The sequence below is a fragment of the Oncorhynchus clarkii genome, chromosome 6 (genome assembly GCF_045791955.1).
Source record: "Oncorhynchus clarkii lewisi isolate Uvic-CL-2024 chromosome 6, UVic_Ocla_1.0, whole genome shotgun sequence".
NCBI lineage: Eukaryota > Metazoa > Chordata > Actinopteri > Salmoniformes > Salmonidae > Oncorhynchus > Oncorhynchus clarkii.
In genome coordinates, this window is record NC_092152.1 from 45,627,644 (window position 1) to 45,650,625 (window position 22,982).

Below are 22,982 nucleotides of genomic sequence, written 5' to 3' on the forward strand. Positions count from 1 at the left end.
GGCGTACCAAAAAAAACGTGATAAAACAAAGGTGTGGTTGAATTTATTCTGCCACTGTATCTTCCCCCTGGTCTTCTGAAATATTGAACATTTTGAACTGTTATTATGGTGGCGATTTGACACAATTACAATCCTGGTCTTGAGTTAGACTCACACTGTTCTGGTCTCGGTCTTGAATCAGTCTCACTTTAGGTGGCCTCGAAAACAACACTGTGACGCTGCACTGAAGACAAACAACTAGACAGTTGAAAGCTACATTTCTAGAGGGTGAATGGGCATCATCCACCACCACCCTTGCACCTATTCCTGTACTATTAGATCAGGATTGATAGGCTAGCAATAAACCAGGAGAGGAAGCGCCACTTAAGTATTAGGATGTAGCCCTTAGTCTTCTTCAGCGTAGACCAGCTGGATATTGACCTGGTCTCTCAGTGCCTCGTTATCTCTGTACACGTACAGATGGCCATTCGGGATGAGCCCGGAGCTGCCTTCATCCTCTCCGTCTCCCTCCCTTGCCACATCTCTATCCTCCTCCTGGACCATCAGGTCATTGAAGGAGGCAACACAGAGGTCGTGCTCCTGGAGGGAGGCGGGGTAGTGGAGTGAAGACCTATTGATCCTCACAGAGCGCCTGGCGTGGGTGAAAAACCTCAGCTCCTGTCCATCCACCCACGCGGGCCACCGCCAACTCCCTCTGCGAAGCCACTGCGGGTGGGAAAAATCAGAGAGAACAGGTTACAGTACATACAGATGGTGATGATTTGAAATAGCAGCTCCAGTCAAAAGTAGTGAAGGGAATAGGGTGCCAATTCAGACAAAGACATGGTGATGGATTTGAATATGTGACATACAACAAGTAGTCAGGTTGGTGTATGTAATGCATGTAGTGGCTGGGCACAAATATGTGGCATAAAATGAAGCCCTAGTCGGTGTATGTAAACTCCAGGCAGGGCCCAGACCAGCCAGAGATACAGATACAAAGTCTCTGCTTAGGTTAAATTGGCTGTACATCAAAACAAGTGGCGGGCTGCCGTTTTATTGTTTTTTTGAATCCCAGGTTGCACCTTTAAAATGGCTGACTGGATCATAGAGAGGTCAATCAGGACAAGGTCAAACGAGGCAGTGAGGCCAGAAGTCACACAGTGAGAGGTCAAACGTACCCTGGAGTGGCTGTGATCTTGTACTTGACCACAGACGATCCTCCTCTGTCACCACGGATCAGGGCTTTGACAGTTGTGGGTGTGGCCAGAGCCAGGCTCCACACTGTTCTCTTCATCCTTCTCCTCCTGTCCCTCAGCCCCATCTGACGCTACAGAAGACTTACCTGGAAGTAATAGGGATAATAATAACAATAATAAAGTTAGTCAACTACTGAGAAGTATGCATGCACTACTGTAAGTCTCTTTGGATAAAAGTCTATGCTGAATGGCATTTTAAAAAAGTGCTCCGTTCACTGTTCAAAGGCATTTCTAGAATTTACTAGTCCCAATTACCTTACTGGTAATATGAGTCAGAAAACGGAAAACTGTTCTGTTGTGAAATCACATGTATCGCCACTATAATAGGGTTGAATGGAGGGAGTTCACAATGCATGTAGACCTATTATCGCATCATGGTGACTTAATTTTTTTGTGACAGGTAGGCCTACATTTTCTGCAGCATAGCCTATGCTACAGTAATATTAAGAGTCTAATTTAACCAGCTCCCTCTGGCTATCTGGGCTCACCTTGTTTTTTAACTGTAGAGATTTTTTTTTTCATTGCAGCTGCAGAGTTTGAAAACAGCCTATCACTCAAATATCGTTGCTTTAATTCAGTGTACTCTCTCGCTGTCTCTCTCTCCATCAACTCCATTCAAATTGCATCCAAAATAGAGAATCCTGTTCTAGATTGATATACAGTATGCATGTCCTAGCCTACCACTTTCAGGTAATAAATTCAAGGCAGTATTAACCTTATATTTAGCTAATTAGTGATGGTTTATGCATAATAAGCTTCTAACTTATAGCTGCTGTCTCTTACGCAATACACAAGCACCTGTGTTCCGCTGGCCTCTGCTTAAAAAAATGCCCCTTGCTCTTGGAGTCTGACTGTTTTAAATGCCATGATGAAACAACTTAGTTAAGGCATGCTCTTTTTCAGAAGCAAAATTATCTGAACTTTTTAAATGTTAAAGCAGCTCAGCCCTGGTAGGGTCAAAACAGAAAGAGAAACCCTGTGCACAGCAGTGCATCCAGATCCAGGTGCTGGTTTTGGCAGGAACAACTATGGCCAGGATTCAATTCAAGGCGCATTATAGCTCAACACACTAGGTAATTTATGCTTGAGCTGGTTTGAACAGCATTTACTACCACCAATGTGATTTTATGCAAACGTAGGGGAAAATGCCTATAAAAGTCACTTTGCCTGCTGTAGGGGAGTTGTGACAGTCTTTTCTAGGAAACCTTATGTGACCTAATATTTAGGAAGAGGTATCATTTAATGGAGCCTGAAGGAAGAAACCCCAGATTATCCGTTATGCTGACCAGATACTCCATTGGCCGCTCTAACAATGAAAATAAATGTCTTCAAAAATGGAAGGCAGTCAGGAGGAGGCAAGGTCAGGTGGGAACATTCTAGCCAATGAGAGGGCAGATACGAGTGTGATAACAGGTACAACTCCAATAAAGTGTTTTTTCTCACATGTCCTACTGACATTGAGTATGTAAAACATTAAGGACACCTGCTCTTTCCATGACAGACTAAGCAGGTGAAAGCTATGATCCCTCACTTGTTAAATCCACTTTAATGATGAAGGGGAGGAGACAGGTTAAAGAAGGATTTTTAAGCCTTGGATTGTGTATGTGTGCCATTCAGAGGGTGAATGGACAAGACAAAATATTTAAGTGTCTTTGAACAGGGTATGGTAGTAGATGCCAGGCGCACCGGGAATGGGGATACCTAGTCAGTTGCACAACAGAAGGCATTCAACCAAAAAGTGTCTTTCGCATTTAACCCAACCCCCCTGAAATGCGGGGAGCTGCCTTAAATCGACATCATCCATGCCTGGGAGCAGTTGTTAGGGGTTAACGGCCTTGCTCATGGGCAGAATTGCAGATTTTACCACCTTTTCCACCTTCGAACCAGCGACCTTGAAGTTATTGGCCCAACGCTATTAACCGCTAGGCTACCTGCCGCCTGAGTGTGATAACAGAACTGCAACGCCGCTTGGTTTTTCACGCTCAACAGTTTTCCGTGCGTATCAAGAATGGTCCACCACACAAAGGGCATCCAGCCAACTTGACAACTGTAGTCAACATGGGCCAGCATATCCCTGTGGAATGCTTTCAACACCTTGTAGAGTCCATGCCCCAACAAATTGAGGCTGTTCCGAGGGCAAAAAGTGTGTTTGGGGGGGTTCAACTCAATATTAAGAAGGTATCCTTAATGTTTTGTACACTCGTAAAAACCTAAGCATTACAACACTTCTAGTCGATTAAATAAGCCACATGTAGCAAAAAAGACTACATTTTTGTGAACCAAATTCATCACACTCATTGACCTACAGTTATCCTTCTCGCTTCCACTCTGAAGAAACCAATTGGAAAAAGTGGTTTCTAAACCAAAGTAGATAATTTTAAGATTGTTGCTTATAGAGACTCCAACAGATGTATAAAACAATGTGGGCCGAGCATGAACAGAGCATGAAAGTGCTTCCTTTAGCTGTGTGGGCTAATATAATAAAAATGGTTGCTTTGGGGTAAATTATGCCAATTGGCCAGGGGCAAGTTAAGCTAATATACCCCATACAAATTATCATTACATATGTTCAGTTTTATGCATAGTATGCATAGTATTTTCAAGACACCTCACATTCGTGAAGTTCAAATGAGGAAAAATGCCTTCCTCAGTTGGGTTTGCCCCCTTTCTTAATTTTTATTTTATTTTATCCTTTATTTAACTTGGCAAGTCAGTTAAGAACAAATTCTTATTTACAATGACAGCCTAGGAACAGTGGGTTAACTGCCTTGTTCACGTGCAGAACAACAGATTTCTACTTGGTCAGCTCGGTGATTAGATCTCGCAACCTTTCGGTTACTGACCCAACGCTCTAACCTCTAGGCTACCTGCCGCCCCCTTTAGGTCACAATTGCAGTGTTTTCTTCCCAGACTCAATGCTAGGCATTATCACTGGGATATGAGGTTCCACCAGGGCCTGAGCCTATGTTAAAAGTGTTTTTAAAAAGTAAAAAGTGTTAGAAATGTGTCCATATCCTTACCTTGTCCCTATGCTCAATTTACCCCATAAAAACAGGGTAAGTTGTGCCAAGAGACCACTTTTTTGGAACAAGCTATGTTTTCAAAACTGCTATGTTTACATGAATTCTGATTATTTCCAAGGATACACAGAATCCAGAAATATTATGAAGAGAACTTTGTTAGAAAGAATACTATATTTCCCTTGACGAATTGATGCTGAATGTATCTAAAAACAAGTGTAAAATGCCACACCAGTGAGCTGAACCTTTTAGGGGCATCCAGTTAAGATGGTGAATCAACCTCAGAGCTCAGACACTCGTTCAAACTTCTATCTCAAATAATAATTCCTTGCATCCTTCTCAAACGTATTGGAGGAGAAGATCCACTGTCCCTGCCTTCAGACCTTCTTCTCCAACACGTTTTGAGACTGAGGCGAGGAGAGAGGATGCGAGGAAAGATTGAGATAGTCATTGTTTAATAGGGATGTTGCTGCCTCATTACCTTGTGTCTCTTCCTTTTTTAGCATCTCAAACACATCAGTCCGCAGCTCATCAACTGGCTGGAGAGAATGGGGAGAGGAAACAGATAAGAAATAGATACCAAGGGAGGCAATCATTTTTCTTTTGATTACATTATGTTTAAGGAAATCTTCAGAAACAGACGAATCTCAGAAAGAGATTGATGATTGACATAACTAGAGTCCCAGCCAGGTGGTTTAATAGTGATACAGAAGAGAGGGAGTGGGGAGTGGGGAGTGTGCGAGGGAGACAAAGGATAGAATGTTTCAACTCTGGGACCACTCGTACTGCTTCGTCAAACAGGAGAGAAAGGCAGAGAGAAAGCCAGAGAGGGGGGAGAGTCGTAAGGAGGGAGAGGTAATAATTAATTAATTCAAATATTTGATTGAATTTACAGTGCATTCGGAAAGTATTCAGGCACCTTGACTTTTTCCACATTTTATTGTGTTACAGCGTTATTCTAAAATGGATTGAATAGTTTTTTCCCCCTCATCAATCTACACACTATACCCCATAATGACAAAGCAAAAAGGTTTTTGAAAATGTTTGCAAATTATATTACATACTGAAATATCACATTTAAACAAGTATTAAGACCCTTTACGCAGTACTTTGTTGAAGCACCTTTGGCAGCGATTACAGCCTTGAGTCTTCTTGGGCTACAAGCTTGGCACACCTGTATTTGTGGAGTTTCTGCCATTCTTCTCTGCAGATCCTCTCAAGCTATGTCAGGTTGGATTTGGGAGCATTGCTGCACAGCTATTTTCAGGTTTCTCCAGAGATGTCCGGGCTCTGGTAGGGACATTCAGAGATTTGTCCCGAAACCACTCCTGCATTGTCTTGGCTGTGTGCTTAGAGTTGTTGTCCTGATGGAAGGTGAACCTTCACCTCAGTCGGAGGTCCTGTGCGCTCTGGAAAAGGTTTTCATCAGGGATCTTTCTGTGCTTTGCTCCATTCATCTTTCCTTCGATCGTGACTAGTCTCCTAGTACCTGCCCATGAAAAACATCTCCACAGCATGATGCTGCCACCACCATGCTTCACCGTAGGGATGGTGCCAGGTTTCCTCCAGATGTGACGCATTCAGGTCAAAGAGTTCAATCTTGGTTTCATCAGACCAGAGAATCTTGTTTCTCATGGTCTGAGAGTCCTTTAGGTGCCTTTTGGCAAACTCCAAGCGGACTGTCATGTGCCTTTTACTGAGGAGTGGCTTCCGACTGGCCACTCTACCATAAAGGCGTGCTGGAGTGCTGCAGAGATGGGTGTCCTTCTGGAAGGTTCTCCTATCTCCACAGAGGAACTCTGGAGCACTGTCAGAGTGACCATTGTGTACTTGGTCACCTCCCTGACCAAGGCCCTTCTCCCCCGATTGCTCAGTTTGGCCAGCCGGCCAGCTCTAGGAAAGGTCTTGGGGGTTCCAAACTTCTTCCATTTAAAAATATGGAGGCCACTGTGTTCCTAGGGACCTTCAATGTTGCAGACATTTTTTGGTACCCTTCCCCAGATCTGTGCCTCGAAACAATCCCGTCTCGGAGCTCAAGGACAATTCCTTCAACCTCATGGCTTGGTTTTTGTGGGACTTTATATAGACTGTGGGACGTTATATAGACGGGTGTGCCTTTCCAAATCATGTCCAATAAATTGAATATACCACAGATGGACTCCAAATCAAGCTGTAGAAACATCAAGGATGATCAATGGAAACAGGATGCACCTGAGCTCAATTTCGAGTCTCATAGCAAAGGGTCTGAATACTTATGTAAATAAGGTATCTATTTTTAAAATTTGTAATCAATTTGCTAACGTATCTAAAAACGTGTTTTTGCTTTGTCATTATGGGGTATTATGTGTAGATTGATGAGGGGGAAAAAAACCGATTTAATACATTTAAGAATAAGGCTGTAACCTAACAAAATGTGGAAAAAGGGAAGGGGTCTGAATACTCTCCGAATTCACTGTATATAGCGCTTTTCTAGTGATAGATTTTAAATTACGGTTTTATATCCTCTTAGTATGAATAGATAATTTTTATTATATCCTGAGAGATTGAAAGTATTGTTTAGGTTCAAGTTCTTTGTGTATGGGAAGTGTACTTATTTAGTGGATTGCAGTGGACTGTAGGAATCTATACTTTCAATAACTCAAGGCCTCTGATAAAAAGTCCTGTGATATGCACGGAGGAGTACGCAGGGTACTGAAGTATATATTTGTGGAAGGGAGGTGGCGAGAGCTGAAGGTATAAGTGGACACAGCGGCAGGTAGCCTAGAGGTTAGAGCGTTGGACTTGTAACCGAAAGGTTGCTAGATCGAATCCCTGAGCTGACAAGGTAAAAATCGGTCATTCTGCCCCTGAACAAGGCAGTTAACCTAGGCCATTGAAAATAAGAATTTGTTCTTAACTGACTTGCCTAGTTAAATAAAGAAAAAAGAAAAATGTATTCAGCTGATACATCTTTGCTGAGTAAGCATTTGAAACATTCAGAGTTTGGGCTCTTCTGTATGATATATACATTCATCACTAGTCACCGAAAGTGCTTTACATAGTAAGGGAGGAGATAGGGATTAGGTAAAGGGTGTATGCTATACCTCTGACAGCACCCAACCCGTACTGCCTCTTCAAACAGGACCTCCAGAAGTAAAAAATAAAATAAAAAAAGTGGTATAGAAGGAGGTAGAAAGAGAGAGCGGGAGGGAGGGAGAGAGTCATAGGTAGGGATGAGAGTATGTTATACCTCTAGCATCACGCGTAGTTCCCCCTCAAACAGGGTCAGCACCTCCAGATTGCCCTGCAGCTCCATCAGGCGAACCTGTCAGATCCAGTACTTAGAGAACTTCCCTCCATGGGCAACCTGGACAACATCTCCTGCACCTGTGTGGACGGGCAGCCCTGTAGGGGGTAGATGTTGACACACAGTCAGAGACACGTACACACAAACACTCTTTACCAAATCTTTATGAGGCTATTACAAATTACACAAATATGTTAATCAACCGTGTTGTATTTTCCTACAACAAATTACCAGATGTGCTATTCAGTAAAGGGGTCTGCCAGGCCACGCTGGAAAGATATGAAGGTTCAACGAACTTGCTTGTTTTTCTCATTTATGATGTGTGTAAGAACTGATCAGACCCCAAAAGAAGTGATGTTGAACATCTCGACTATTTTCCAATTATCTCTCTATCCTCTCAAAGTCTGCCATTGTTCACTTCACTTCACTCTCCTATGCCTCCACAAATCCAATGGATTTTTTGGGAAGTAGTGTGGGACGCACCCCTTCTTTCCCCACCACAGGTCATAAGAGGTTTGGGAACAATAAACAACAATCTCTTCGTTATAACATTGCTACAGGAAATTATCATTACTGTTGTGACCACGTGAACTTCGGGAAGTTAAATTCTTGCTACATCAAGGGGAACAAAATGTTACTAACAGTTCATCATCAAGTGAAGTTAATAGCCACAGGTTATGCACGTATGTGCGCCTTACAGAGCCTGGAAGAGTTGCACCATGAATAATATTACTGTTCTAGTGGAATTAAAACATTATTTCAACCTGTGGGTCGTCTCAGGGTTCAGAATAATTATGTTGTGGGTTGGAAACGTTTTAAATGAAGATCACACTTTTTACAAACCCAGGAGCTTGATGTGTTGCATTGTGAGCGGCGAGGCAGCCATAAGGCTACCAGCCACGCATGCATTGAGTGTGTGTGGAGCAGGGAACTGTCCAGTATTTGTGTGGCACTGAAACATTCTAATTTGTCCACTTGCAAAGCTTTATGTTCCCTCTCCCCACGTGAGAATACGACACGTTGCCAAGTTTACTTACCCTGGCTAGCCCAGCTCACACGAAATTGGCTAACGTAGGCTTGGGAAAACATTATAGTAGCAGGTGCTGCGAGAGTGAAATCCCCCGTTTGAAATGACAAATGGATTTACACAGCCTGCACAGACCCACAGGTTGAAATATTGTTTTATTTCGATAATTCAGTCAATTATAACATTAATTCAGGCTTTCGTTCATTAGACCATAGGCTATGCAGGCCATATAAAGTGTAAACCAGTACAGTTTGACTACCCCTACTAAATAAATGTAGCCTATTTTTGCAGCCTATATTCAATTCTGGCAAATGTTTATTTATGTTTTATTAGGTCTAAACCATTTGATTATTGAAACAATATCGAATGGAAAGGGTATTGTTTTGATATGTAGGCTATAGGCTTTCATTAGGTGGAAGGATAATTAAAAGGCTTTTTTGCAAAGCGATTTGAGTTGTCAATGTGAGGCATATTCAAATATTGAATAGAAATGCAGACAAATTCATTCAGGCAGGGAAGGGGAATAACAATAATAGTAATTATTGTTATAATAAAGCCTACCTACTATGGAGGCATACAAATAATTAAATCCCAATTTCAGCCCAACCCCTTAAAAAAAAAGCATTCTGGTGAGAAGTTGTAGGTGGGGGAATTGATCATAAATATTCATTTTGGTGGTGGGTAAACATAGTTGTACCTGATCCCAACAGTTTCTCACTAAAGCATACTTACCAGAAGTCCACAGGCATGCTCTGATAATAACATTATGTGCATCACGAGCAAATTGGATAGTTAGCTCACAGTAGTTAAGGTGCAGAGTTCCTGACTTCTATTGCCACTTGCGGTGTAACTTCAAATCCCCCAATGGGATGCCAAAAAAAATCTTTGTAATGTGGACTCACATTTATTACAGTATTGTTTGGGAAGATAAGTGCAATTGACACCTTTTAAAATTAAGATGCGGGGCTCAATTGAATCCAAATCGCATTGCAGTATTTACACAGTAGCTCTTTTTAGAATGGTCTCATAGATTGGTTACTGTATAAATCCTCTTTGGGCTGAGATCCCGCTAACGGGATCGATATGACAACAGCCAGTGAAAGTGCAGGGCGCCAAATTCAAAACAAAACAAATCCCATAATTCAAATTCCAAGCATACAAGTATTTTACACCATTTTTAAAGATACCCTTCTTGTTAATCCCACCACAGTGTCCGATTTCAAAAAGGCTTTACGACGAAAGCAAACCAAACGATTATGTTAGGTCAGAGCCAAGTCACAAAAAGCAGAAAGAGATAAATGAATCCCTAACCTTTGATGATCTTCATCAGATGACACTCATATGACTTCAAGTTACACAATATATGTATGTTTTGTTCAATAAAGTTCATATTTCAATTAAAAAATCTAAGTATACATTGGCGCTGTAGTTCCAAAACATCTGGTGATTTTGCAGAGAGCCACATCAATTTACAGAAATACTCATAATAAACATTGATAAAAGATACAACTATTATGCACCGAATTATAGATACACTTCTCCTTAATGCAACCGCTGTGTCAGATTTCAAAAAAGCTTTACCCGAAAAAGCACACCATGCTATAATCTGAGTACAGCGCTCAGAGACCAAAACAACCAAAACAGATATCCGCCATGTTGTGTAGTCAACAAAAGTCAGAAATAGCATTAGAAATATTCACTTACCTTTGATGATGATCATCAGAATCACTCCCAGGAATCCCAGTTCCACAATAAATGTTTTTTTTTTGTTCGATAATGTCCATCATTTATGTCCAAATACCTCCTTTTTGTTTGCGCGTTTAGCCCAGTAATCCAAATTCATGACACGCGATCACAAGGAGCAGACGAAAAGTCTAAACATTCTGTTACAGTCCGTAGAAACATGTCAAACGATGTATAGAATCAATCTTTAGGATGTTTTTAACACAAATCTTCAATAATGTTCCAACCGGAGAATTCCTTTGTCTTCAGAAATGCAATGGAACTCAAGCTAACTCTCACATGAACGCGCGTGACCAGCTCGTGGCTCTCTGGCAGACCTCTGACTCATTCTCCTCTCATTCCCCCTCCTTTACAGTAGAAGCATCAAACAAGGTTCTAAAGCCTTAGGAAGTGCAACATGACCAATATCCTACTGTATCTTCAATAGGGAATGAGTTGAAAAACAACCAACCTGAGATTTCCCACTTCCTGGTTGGATTTTCTTTCAGGTTTTCGCCTGCCATATGAGTTCTGTTATACTCACAGACATCATTCAAACAGTTTTAGAAACTTCAGAGTGTTTTCTATCCAAATCTACTAATAATATGCATATACAGTGGGGAGAACAAGTATTTGATACACTGCCGATTTTGCAGGTTTTCCTACTTACAAAGCATGGGCACACTTCATAGGCACACTTCAACTGTGAGAGACGGAATCTAAAACAAAAATCCAGAAAATCACATTGTATGATTTTTAAGTAATTAATTTGCATTTTATTGCATGACATAAGTATTTGATACATCCGAAAAGCAGAACTTAATATTTGGTACAGAAACCTTTACAATTACAGAGATCATACGTCCCCTTTGCAGAAAAGCATCCCCAAAGAATGATGTTTCCACCTCCGTGCTTCACGGTTGGGATGGTGTTCTTGGGGTTGTACTCGTCCTTCTTCTTCCTCCAAACACGGCGAGTGGAGTTTAGACCAAGAAGCTCTATTTTTGTCTTATCAGACCACATGACCTTCTCCCATTCCTCCTCTGGATCATCCAAATGGTCATTGGCAAACTTCAGACGGGCCTTGACATGCGCTGGCTTGAGCAGGGGGATCTTGCGTGCGCTGCAGGATTTTAATCCATGAGGGCGTAGTGTGTTATTAATGGTTTTCTTTGAGACTGTGGTCCCAGCTCTCTTCAGGTCATTGACCAGGTCCTGCTGTGTAGTTCTGGGCTGATCCCTCACCTTCCTCATGATCATTGATGCCCCATGAGGTGAGATCTTGCATGGAGCCCCAGACCGAGGATGATTGACCGTCATCTTGAACTTCTTCCATTTTCTAATAATTGCGCCAACAGTTGTTGCCTTCTCACCAAGCTGCTTGCCTATTGTCCTGTAGCCCATTCCAGCCTTGTGCAGGTCTACAATTTAGCCCTGATGTCCTTACACAGCTCTCTGGTCTTGGCCATTGTGGAGAGGTTGGAGTCTGTTTGATTGAGTGTGTGGACAGGTGTCTTTTATACAGGTAACGAGTTCAAACAGGTGCAGTTAATACAGGTAATGAGTGGAGAACAGGAGGGCTTCTTAAAGAAAAACAAACAGGTCTGTGAGAGCCGGAATTCTTACTGGTTGGTAGGTGATTAAATACTTATGTCATGCAATAAAATGCAATAATTAATTACTTTAAAATCATACAATGAGATTTTCTGGAGTTTTGTTTTAGATTCCGTCTCTCACAGTTGAAGTGTACCTATGATAGAAATTACAGACCTCTACATGCTTTGTAAGTAGGAAAACCTGCAAAATCGGCAGTGTATCAAATACTTGTTCTCCCCACTATATTAGCAACTGGGCCTGAGCAGCAGACAGTTTACTCTAGGCACCTTATTCATTCAAGCTACTCAATACTGCCCCCAGCCATAACAAGATAAAAACTATAACTAGGTCGACACCCTCATAGATATGCTTTCACTTTTCAGAATTACAACTGTGTGGGCACGGGATTAATATTTAAAATAACTATGAGCCAACTGTCTTAACAGACACCACCGATCAGTCATTACAGTTAGGAAAAAATACAATGTGTTGACACCAGTGTCATCTATTTCTTGTTAGGATGAATATAGCTACAAATATAAACGATGATTGTGGATTTCAGGAAACAGCAGAGGGAGCACCCAACCTATCCACATAGACAGGACAGCAGTGGAGAAGGTGGAAAGTTATGTTCCTCGGCGTGCACATGTCCGTGATGGACAAACTAAAATGGTCCACACACACACACACACACACACACACACACACACACACACACACACACACACACACACACACACACACACACACACACACACACACACACACACACACACACACACACACAGAGTGTGGTGAAGAAGGTGCAATAGAGCCTCTTCAACCTCAGGAGGCTAAAGAAATTTGGCTTGTCACCTAAAACCCTCAAACTTTTACAGATGCACAATAGAGAGCATCCTGTCGGGCTGTCACCGCCTGGTACGGCAACTGCACCGACCACAACCGCAAGGCTCACCAGAGGGTTGTGCAGTCTGCACAACGCATCACTGGGGCCAAACTACCTGCCCTCCAGGACACCTACAGCACCCGCTGTCACGGGAAGGTCAAATAGATCATCAAGGACAACAACCACCCAAGCCACTGCCTGTTCACCCTGCTACAATCCAGAAGGCAAGGTCAGTACAGGTGCATCAAAGCTGGGACCGAGAGACTGAAAAACAGCTTCTATCTCAAGGCCATCAGACTGTTAATCAGCCATCACTAACACAGAGAGGCTGCTGCCTACATACAGACTTGAAATCATTGGCCACTTTAATAAATGGATCACTAGTCACTTTAATAATGTTTATAATGTATACTGTATTTTATACCATCTATTGCGTCTTGCCTATGCCACTCTGTCATTGTTCATCCATATATTTATTTATATGTATATATTCTTATTCCATTCATTTACTTAGATGTGTGTATTAGGTAGTTGTTATGGAATTGTTAGATTACATGTTAGATATTGCTGCACTGTCAGAACTAGACTAGAAGCATTTCGCAGTAACATCTGCTAACCATGTCTATGACCAATAAAATTTGATTTGATTTCATTTTTTATCATCATATCATATCAAACATCACATGTTTTTTTTTCCTTCGTAAAAATACAGATGTGTATGAAACAGAAAGCAAAAATGTTGACCTTGTTCATATGCGCCTTACTGCCTTTTAAAATTTTGTGTAAAGCCAGTAGTCTAGTCAAAGTAGCATCATGCAAAATATTGCCACACTCAACTAACCAAATAAGGCGCACTGTCAGCTGTTTTTATAATAAGCCTTGAGGTGGTATCATCCAGCACATCTATAAAGGGTGCATTTCATACCGAACCCCTCCCTTTCTCAAGGTGCCTCAACATCACCATTTCAAGGGTAGAGTTGAACCGCTAGGGCCAAAAGAGCTAGATTTACTACTAAAAATACCTAAATATATCACTTTTGCAACAAACTGTCAAAATGAAGACCCAGATTATAAAAGTATTTCACTATCACCAAGTCTAAAACTACTTTTCTCATCAAAAAAACAGATTTCATTATAGTTACTATGAACAATTCTATGCGGGTGGGTTGGTTGCGGTGAAAAAGCTGTCCTGATGTCAGGTATTGGGTGGGGCTTGGAATTAATGTGTGGGGCAGCTCCAAAATAATGGCCCGTGCCAGGTTCTCATTTATAAACGTTGTGTATGCACAAATATGCCCCAAAACACATGAGTGTCAGTTTAAATGCTAAAATTAGCATTTATAAAATGTTTACTTGATGTGCTTATACTCCCACAAACTTTAGGCCATGTGTACACACAGGCAAAAAAAGTAGCCTAGTAGTAGCCTTGTGCAGGAATATACAGTCAGTGCCTTGCGAAAGTATTTTTCCTATTTTGTTTTGTTGCCTTATAACCTGGAATTAAAATAGATTTGGGAGGGGGTTGTATCATTTGATTTATACAACATGCCTACCACTTTGAAGATGCAAAGTATTTTTTCTTGTTAAACAAACAAGAAATAAGACAAAAAAAACAATTACAGCTGTAAGTCTCTTGGTATAAGCTTGGCACATCTAGCCACTGGGATTTCTGCCCATTCTTCAAGGCAAAACTGCTCCAGCTCCTTCAAGTTGGATGGGTTCCTGCTGGTGTACAGCAATATTTAAGTCATACCACAGATTCTCAATTGGATTGAGGTCTGAGCTTTGACTAGGCCATTCCAAGACATTTAAATGTTTCCCCTTAACCCACTCAAGTGTTGCTTTAGCAGCATCATTAGGGTCATTGTCCTGCTGGAAGGTGAACCTCCATCCCAGTCTCACATCTCTAGAAGATTAAAACAGGTTTCCCTCAAGAATTTTCCTGTATTTAGCGCAATCTACCATTCCTTCAATTCTGACCAGTTTCCCAGTCCCCGCTGATGAAAAACATCACCAATGCATGATGCTGCCACCACCATGCTTCACTGTGGGGATGGTGTTCTAGGGGTGATGAGAGGTGTTGGGTTTGTGCCAGACATAGCGTTTTCCTTGATGGCCAAAAAGCGACATTTTAGTCTCATCTGACCGGAGTACCATCTTCCATGTTTGGGGAGTCTCCCACATAGCTTTTGGCGAACACCAAACATGTTCGCATATTTCTTTTTAAAACAATGGCTTTTTTCTGGCCACTCTTCCGTAAAGCCCAGGGTTACCTTTGTTGCCTCTCTGATTAATGCCCTTGTCACGCCCTGACCTTGGAGAGCCGTTTTATTTCTCTATTTGGTTAGGTCAGTGTGTGATGTGGGGTGGGCATTCTATGTTCTATTTTCTGTTTTGTGTTTCTTTGTTTTGGCCGGGTATGGTTCTCAATCAGGGACAGCTGTCTATCGTTGTCTCTGATTGGGAACCATACTTAGGCAGCCCTTTTTCCCACCTGTGATTGTGGGTAGTTAACTTTGTTTGTGGCACTTAGCCCTGTTGAGCTTCACGGTCGTTTTCTTGTTTTGTTGGCGACTTTTATCTTAAATAAAAAGAAATGTACGCTCACCACTCTGCACCTTGGTCCTCTTCTTCAGACGCCAGTGACAGCCCTCCTTGCCTGGTCCATGAGGTTTGGTGGGTGTCCCTTTCTTGGCAGGTTTGTTGTGATGCCATATTCTTTCCATTTTGTAATAATGGATTTAATGGTGCTCCGTGGGATGTTCAAAGTTTCTGATATTTTTTTAATATCCCTCCCTGATCTGTACTTCTCCACAACTTTGTCCCTGACCTGTTTGGAGACCTCCTTAGTCTTCATGGTGCCACTTGCTTGGTTGTTCCCCTTGCTGAGTGTTGTTACAGACTCTGGGGCCTTTCAGAACAGATGTATATATACTGCGATCATGTGACACTTAAATAAAGTCCACCTGTGTGCAATCTAACTAATTATGTAACTTCTGAAGGTAATTGGTTGCACCAGGTCTTATTTAGGGGCTTCATAGCAAAGGGGGTGTATACATATCCACGCACCACTGTTCCGTTTAAAAAAATAAATAAAAAATTCACTTCACCAATTTGGACTATTTTGTGTATGTCCATTACATTAAATACAATTCAAATTCAATTTAAAATTACAGATTTTAATGCAACAAAATAGCAAAAAGCCAAGGGGGGTGAATACTTTTGCAAGGCACTGTATGATTACACTCTTATTCATTACAAAAAAACAGTTAGCTAAATATAATAACTAGATGCAATCATTTGCTGTAAGCAAGAAGAGCGAACATTTATTTTATTTTATTTGCATTTTAAAATAATTACAAATAGGCATTTATTTCCTATTATTTATTTATTTCCATGATCATTGCAGAATAATTTCCTCATCGTTTCTGACTGTGATGGTTTCATACTAGCGAAATCGCCAACCAGTTTATTTGGACCTTTTCACAGTAGTAAATAGATGAGCTATTTCCAGAATTTTGCTCTATGCGACCTGAAGCGCAGTTTAATTGTAGAACAGACGGGTCAAATTTCTCAAGTAGACAATACTTAATTTAACCATTGCAGAATAAGTTCCTCACCTGTTCTGTGATGAGTGATGAGTGAGTTCATATTCCTGAAGTAGCCATCCAACAAATTACCATAAGCATCTCAATTAAGTGGGCCTATTATAATTTCAAGTTTTTGCACTATGCATCTGAAAGAGTGTGGTTTATAACATACAGTCGAATTTAACAGGTGAACAGAAAGTTTTGGTTTTTTTGCACTTAAGTGTGATAGCTACCACTGTAAGTAGGCCTACTGCAGTTTTCATTTTTAACAGAGTAGACAATGAGCTATTTCAGGACTACAACAAAATTGTGAAACAGCTGGGTGTCCCTGAGGAGTGGTTGGAGAACCATTGCCCTACACAGTGCACTACTTTTAACCAAAGCCCTGACCGTTTCAGCATAATTCCACAAGTATGTTTTATGACTTTACTTTCGTTAATCTGATGACTGTTATTTATCGAATGAACTATGTTTAATTGTTACCTGATTAAATTAATAATGTAACCATTAACTCATTAGGAATTTGGGGCACCACAAGAGTGGTCCTTTAAAGAGTTACAATCTCCCGAATTAAACTCCAAAAGGTCTTTACCTATCTCATCCATAAAACAGTCAACGTATTAATAACCTCTTATCATATCTTCATTCTGAACAGTCGTAACCTCCTGCTTCTGCAAAATCCCCAGCCTTATAAGGCAGTACTACACAAATTGTTTTAATTATGTATTTACTAACTAGAAAAAATGAAGTCTGTTTTTATATCTGTTGAGAATGACCATAGTTCCTCTGTCACGCCCTGACCATAGTAAGCTGTTTTTTCTCTGTGTTGGTTGTGGCGTGATAGTGACTTGGGTGGGTCATCTAGGTGTTTTTGTATTTCTATGGTGGCCTGACATGGTTCCCAATCAGAGGCAGCTGTTTATCAATTGCAAAAATCGCTGAAGTTGGACGCTGCAGCTGTACATAGTCTATCGGTAAACAGCCCACCCATTTTTACCTACCTCATCCCCATACTGTTTTTATTTATTTACTTTTCTGCTCTTTTGCACACCAATATCTCTACCTGTACATGACCATCTGATCATTTATCACTCCAGTGTTGTTAATCTGCAAAATTGTAATTATTCACCTACCTCCTCATGCCTTTTGCACACAATGTATATAGACTCCCCTTTTTTTTCTACTGTGTTACTGACTTGTTAATTGTTTACTCCATGTATAACTCTGTGTTGTCTGTTCACACTGCTATGCTTTATCTTGGCCAGGTCGCAGTTGCAAATGAGAACTTGTTCTCAACTAGCCTACCTGGTTAAATAAAGGTGAAATAAAATAAATAAATAAAATAAAATAGCCCAGTGCGCTCTGTTCCAGCTCCCCGCAGTTGCCGTGCTAGATTGGGCATTCAGCCAGGACTGATTGTGCCGGCTCAGCGCTCCTCTCTTCAGCCCAGGATATCCTGCGCCAGCTCTAAGCACGGTATCCCCAGTGCGCCTTCACTCCGGGCTGGAGTGAGCATCCAGTCAGGAAGGGTTGTGCCAGCTCTGCACTCTAGACCTCCAGTGTGCCTCCACAGTCCAGTATGTCCTGTGCCTTCTCCCTATACTCGCCCTGAGGTGCGTGTCATCAGCCCGGGGCCACCTGTACTAGTCCCACGCATCAGGCCTCCAGTGCACCTCCACAGTCCAGTACGCCCTGTGCCTCCTCTCCGCACTCGCCCTGAGGTGCGTGTCATCAGCCCGGTAACACCAGTGCCAGCACCACGCATCAGGCCTCCAGTGCGCCTCCACAGTCCAGAGCTTCTGGCGACCGTTTCCAGTCCAGAGCTTCTGGCGACAGTTCCCAGTCCAGAGCTTCTGGCGACAGTTCCCAGTCCAGAGCTTCTGGCGACAGTTCCCAGTCCAGAGCTTCTGGCGAAAGTTCCCAGTCCAGAGCTTACGGCGACAGTTCCCAGTCCAGAGCTTCCGGCGACGGGCCACAGTCCAGAACCTCCAATGACGGGCCACAGTCCGGAACCTCCAAGAATAGACTGACGAGTTTCGGAAGAAAGTTTCAGAAGAACTTTAAAAGTTATTTGTTTCTGGACATGTTTCTGGACATTTTGAGCCTGTACTTGAACCCACAAATGCTGATGCTCCAGATGCTCAACTAGTCTAAAGAAGGCTAGTTTTATTGCTTCTTTAAATCAGAACAATAGTTTTCAGCTGTGCTAACATAGAGTTGAAGTCGGAAGTTTACATACACTTAGGTTGGAGTCATTAAAACTCGATTTACTCTACACATTTTTTGTTAACAAACTATAGTTTTGGCAAGTTGGTTAGGACATTTACTTTGTGCATGACACAAGTAATTATTCCAACAATTGTTTACAGATGGATTATTTCACTGCATCATAATTCCAGTGGGTCAGATGTTTACATACACTAAGTTGACTGTGCCTTTAAACTGCTTGGAAAATTCCAGAAAATTATGTCATGGCTTTAGAAGCTTCTGATAGGCTAATTGACATAATTTGAATAAATTGGCATAATTTGAGTCAATTGGATGTCTGTGGATGTATTTCAAGGCCTACCTTCAAACTCAGTGCCTTTTTGCCTGACATCATGGGAAAATCAAAAGAAATCAGCCAAGACTTGTAGACCTCCACAAGTCTGTTTCATCCTTGGGAACAATTTCCAAACGCCTGAAAGTACAACGTTCATCTGTACAAACAATAGTACGTAAGTATAAACACCATGGGACCACGCAGCCGTCATACCGCTCAGGAAGGATACATGTTCTGTCTACTAGAGATGAATGTACTTTGGTGCAAAAAGTGCAAATCAATCCCAGAACAACAGCAAAGGACCTTGTGAAAATGTTGGAGGAAACAGGTGCAAAAGTATCTATATCCACAGTAAAACGAGTCCTATATCGACATAACCTGAAAGGCCGCTCAGCAAGGAAGAAGCCACTGCTCCAAAACCACCATAAAAAAGCCAGACTACGGTTTGCAACTGAACATGGGGAGAAAGACCGCACTTTTTAGAGAAATGTCCTCTAGTCTGATGAAAAAAATAGAACTGTTTGGCCATAATGACCATCGTTATGTTTGGAGGAAGCCGAAGAGCACCATCCCAACCATCCCAACCGTGATGATCGGGGGTGGCAGCATCACGTTGTGGGGGTGCTTTGATGCAGAAGGGACTAGTGCACTTCACAAAATAGATGGCACCATGAGATAAGAAAAATTGTGGATATATTGAATCAACATCTCAAGACATCAGTCAAGAAGTTAAAGTTTGATCGCAAATGGGTCTTCCAAATGGACAATGACCCCAAGCATACCTCCAAAGTTGTGGCAAAATGGCTTAAGGACAACCAAGTCAAGGTATTGGAGTGGCCATCACAAAGCCCTGACCTCAATCCTATAGAACATTTGCAGGCAGAACTGAAAAAGTGTGTGCGAGCAAGGAGGCCTTACAAACCTGACTCAGTTACACCAGCTCTGTCAGGAGGAATGGGCCAAAATTCACCCAATTTATTGTGGGAAGCTTGTGGAAGGATACCCGAAACGTTTGACCCAAGTTAAACAATTTAAAAGTTAATGCTACCAAATACTAATTGAGTGTATGTAAACTTCTGACCCACTGGGAATTTGATGAAAGAAATAAAAGCTGAAATAAATCATTCTCTCTACTGTTATTCTGACATTTCACATTCTTAAAATAAAATAAAGTGGTGATCCTAACTGACCTAAGACAGGGAATTTTTACTAGGATTAAACGTCAGGAATTGTGAAAAACTGAGTTTAAATGTATGGGCCTCTGTATTCCTATGTAGATTTCCATAAAAAATAAAGTCATTTACAACATTAACAATGTCTCACTGTATTTCTGATCAATTTTATATGGACAAAAAAACGTGATTTTCTTTGAAAAACGAGGAGTGACCCCAAACTTTTGAACAGTAGTGTGTGTGTGTGTGTGTGTGTGTGTGTGTGTGTGTGTGTGTGTGTGTGTGTGTGTGTGTGTGTGTGTGTGTGTGTGTGTGTGATATGTGTATACCTATACACACTGCTCAAAAAAATAAAGGGAACACTTATACAACACAATATAACTCCAAGTCAATCACACTTCTGTGAAATCAAACTGCCCACTTAAAAAGCAACACTGATTGACAATACATTTCACATGCTGTTGTGCAAATGGAATAGAAAACAGGTGGAAATTATAGGCAATTAGCAAGACGCCCCCAATAAAGGAGTGGTTCTGCAGGTGGTGACCACAGACCACTTCTCAGTTCCTATGCTTCCTGGCTGATGTTTTGGTCACTTTTGAATGCTGGCGGTGCTTTCACTCTAGTGGTAGCATGAGACGGAGTCTACAACCCACACAAGTGGCTCAGGTTGTGCTGCTCATCCAGGATGGTACATCAATGCGAGCTGTGGCAAGAAGGTTTGCTGTGTCTGTCAGCGTAGTGTCCAGAGCATGGAGGCGCTACCAGGAGACAGGCCAGTACATCAGGAGACGTGGAGGAGGCCATAGGAGGGCAACAACCCAGCAGCAGGACCGCTACCTCCGCCTTTGTGCAAGGAGGAGCACTGCCAGAGCCCTGCAAAATTACCTCCAGCAGGCCACAAATGTGCATGTGTCTGCTCAAACGGTCAGAAACAGACTCCATGAGGGTGGTATGAGGGCCCGACGTCCACAGGTGGGGGTTGTGCTTACAGCCCAACACCGTGTAGGACGTTTGGCATTTGCCAGAGAACACCAAAATTGGCAAATTCGCCACTGGCGCCCTGTGCTCTTCACAGATAAAAGCAGGTTCACACTGAGCACATGTGACAGTCTGGAGACGCCGTGGAGAACGTTCTGCTGCCTGCAACATCCTCCAGCATGACCGGTTTGGCGGTGGGTCAGTCATGGTGTGGGGTGGCATTTCTTTCGGGGGCCGCACAGCCCTCCATGTGCTCGCCAGAGGTAGCCTGACTGCCATTAGGTACCGAGATGAGATCCTCAGACCCCTTGTGAGACCATAAGCTGGTGCGGTTGGCCCTGGGTTCCTCCTAATGCAAGACAATGCTAGACCTCACGTGGCTGGAGTGTGTCAGCAGTTCCTGCAAGAGGAAGGCATTGATGCTATGGACTGGCCCGCCCGTTCCCCAGACCTGAATCCAATTGAGCACATCTGGGACATCATGTCTCGCTCCATCCACCAATGCCACGTTGCACATAGACTGTCCAGGGGTTGGCGGATGCTTTAGTCCAGGTCTGGGAGGAGATCACTCAGGAGACCATCCGCCACCTCATCAGGAGCATGCCCAGGCATTGTAGCGAGGTCATACAGTCACGTGGAGGCCACACACACTATTGAGCCTAATTTTGACTTGTTTTAAGGACATTACATCAAAGTTGGATGAGCCTGTAGTGTGGTTTTCCACTTTAATTTTGAGTGTGACTCCAAATCCAGACCTCCATGGGTTGATACATTTGATTTCCATTGATAATTTTTGTGTGATTTTGTTGTCAGCACATTCAACTATGTAAAGAAAAAAGTATTTAATAATAATATTTCATTCATTCAGATCTAGGATGTGTTATTTTAGTGTTCCCTAACCTGTGCTTTGGTGGAGCCCTCTTCACAGGCTCAACCACTTGCATCGAATATCTGGCTGCGTTTTTCTCCTTCTCCCCTGGCTTCATAGCTGCAGTCTTGGATCCAGGTAGACCAGTAGGGCTTTGGATGGTCGGTTTAGGCCCAGTGACAGGTTGCCTCAGCCCTGCTGGTTTACTGGTTCTCCCTGTAAGTGGTTTAGAGTCAATTCTGCTGAGAGCTTGGCTCCTCCTTTGCCCATTGTCCACAGCCGAGGCACCTGTCCTCTGGTTATGTTTTACTCACGGTAGTGACTCGATTCGTTCTCCTCTGAGTAGTAACTGGCCTCTGAGCCACTGGGATTGTGCTTGAGCATACTCTGTTTAAGACAAAGGTGGTGGTGGGGGTTGCATCAGGTGCAGGGATGGTGGCTATGGGGTGTGTATTTCTAGGCTGCACCTGAGCAGACATGAGGCCTGTCTTGGTTTTAGCCGCTGTACTAAGACTCATTGTCACTGCTAGATGTGCTGGGGCGGGTGCTGGCTGTATTGGAGTGTGTGCTCGCTGTATTGGGGCATGTGTTGGTGTGTTTCCCAGTAGTGTTTGGCAGTCGTCTGGTTGTGTTGGCAGAATATGTCCTAACAGTGTTGGCCAGAAGTTTGGCAAAGTTAGGGCATGTATTGCTAGCTTTAACAGCTGGGTTGGGCTCAGTTCTGGGGTGGTTGGTGGTGCCTGGGCATGTTTTTGTAGGGAGAGTGGAGTGTGGTCTGGCTGGCACTATTTTCATATGGGCAGAGCTGGGGCATACACAAAAAAAGTTGGTAGAGGTGCTGAATGACGGCGAGTAAACTGTAGACTATACAAATAAAGAGTTGCACACTGAGTGTACAAAACATTAGGAACGCCTGTTCTTTCCATAACATAGACTGACTAGGTGCATCCAGATGAAAGATATGATCCCTTATTGATGAAACCTGTTAAATCCACTTCAATCATTGTAGATGAAGGGGAGAAGACAGGTTAAAGAAGGATTTTTAAGCCTTGAG

General features: G+C 42.4%; 1 pseudogene; it reads right to left on the reverse strand.

The window, feature by feature from the left end:
- Positions 1-384: 384 nt before the first annotated feature.
- Positions 385-22,723, reverse strand: LOC139412380 (cytoskeleton-associated protein 2-like; annotated as a pseudogene).
- Between the last annotated feature and the right edge of the window lie 259 nt (positions 22,724-22,982).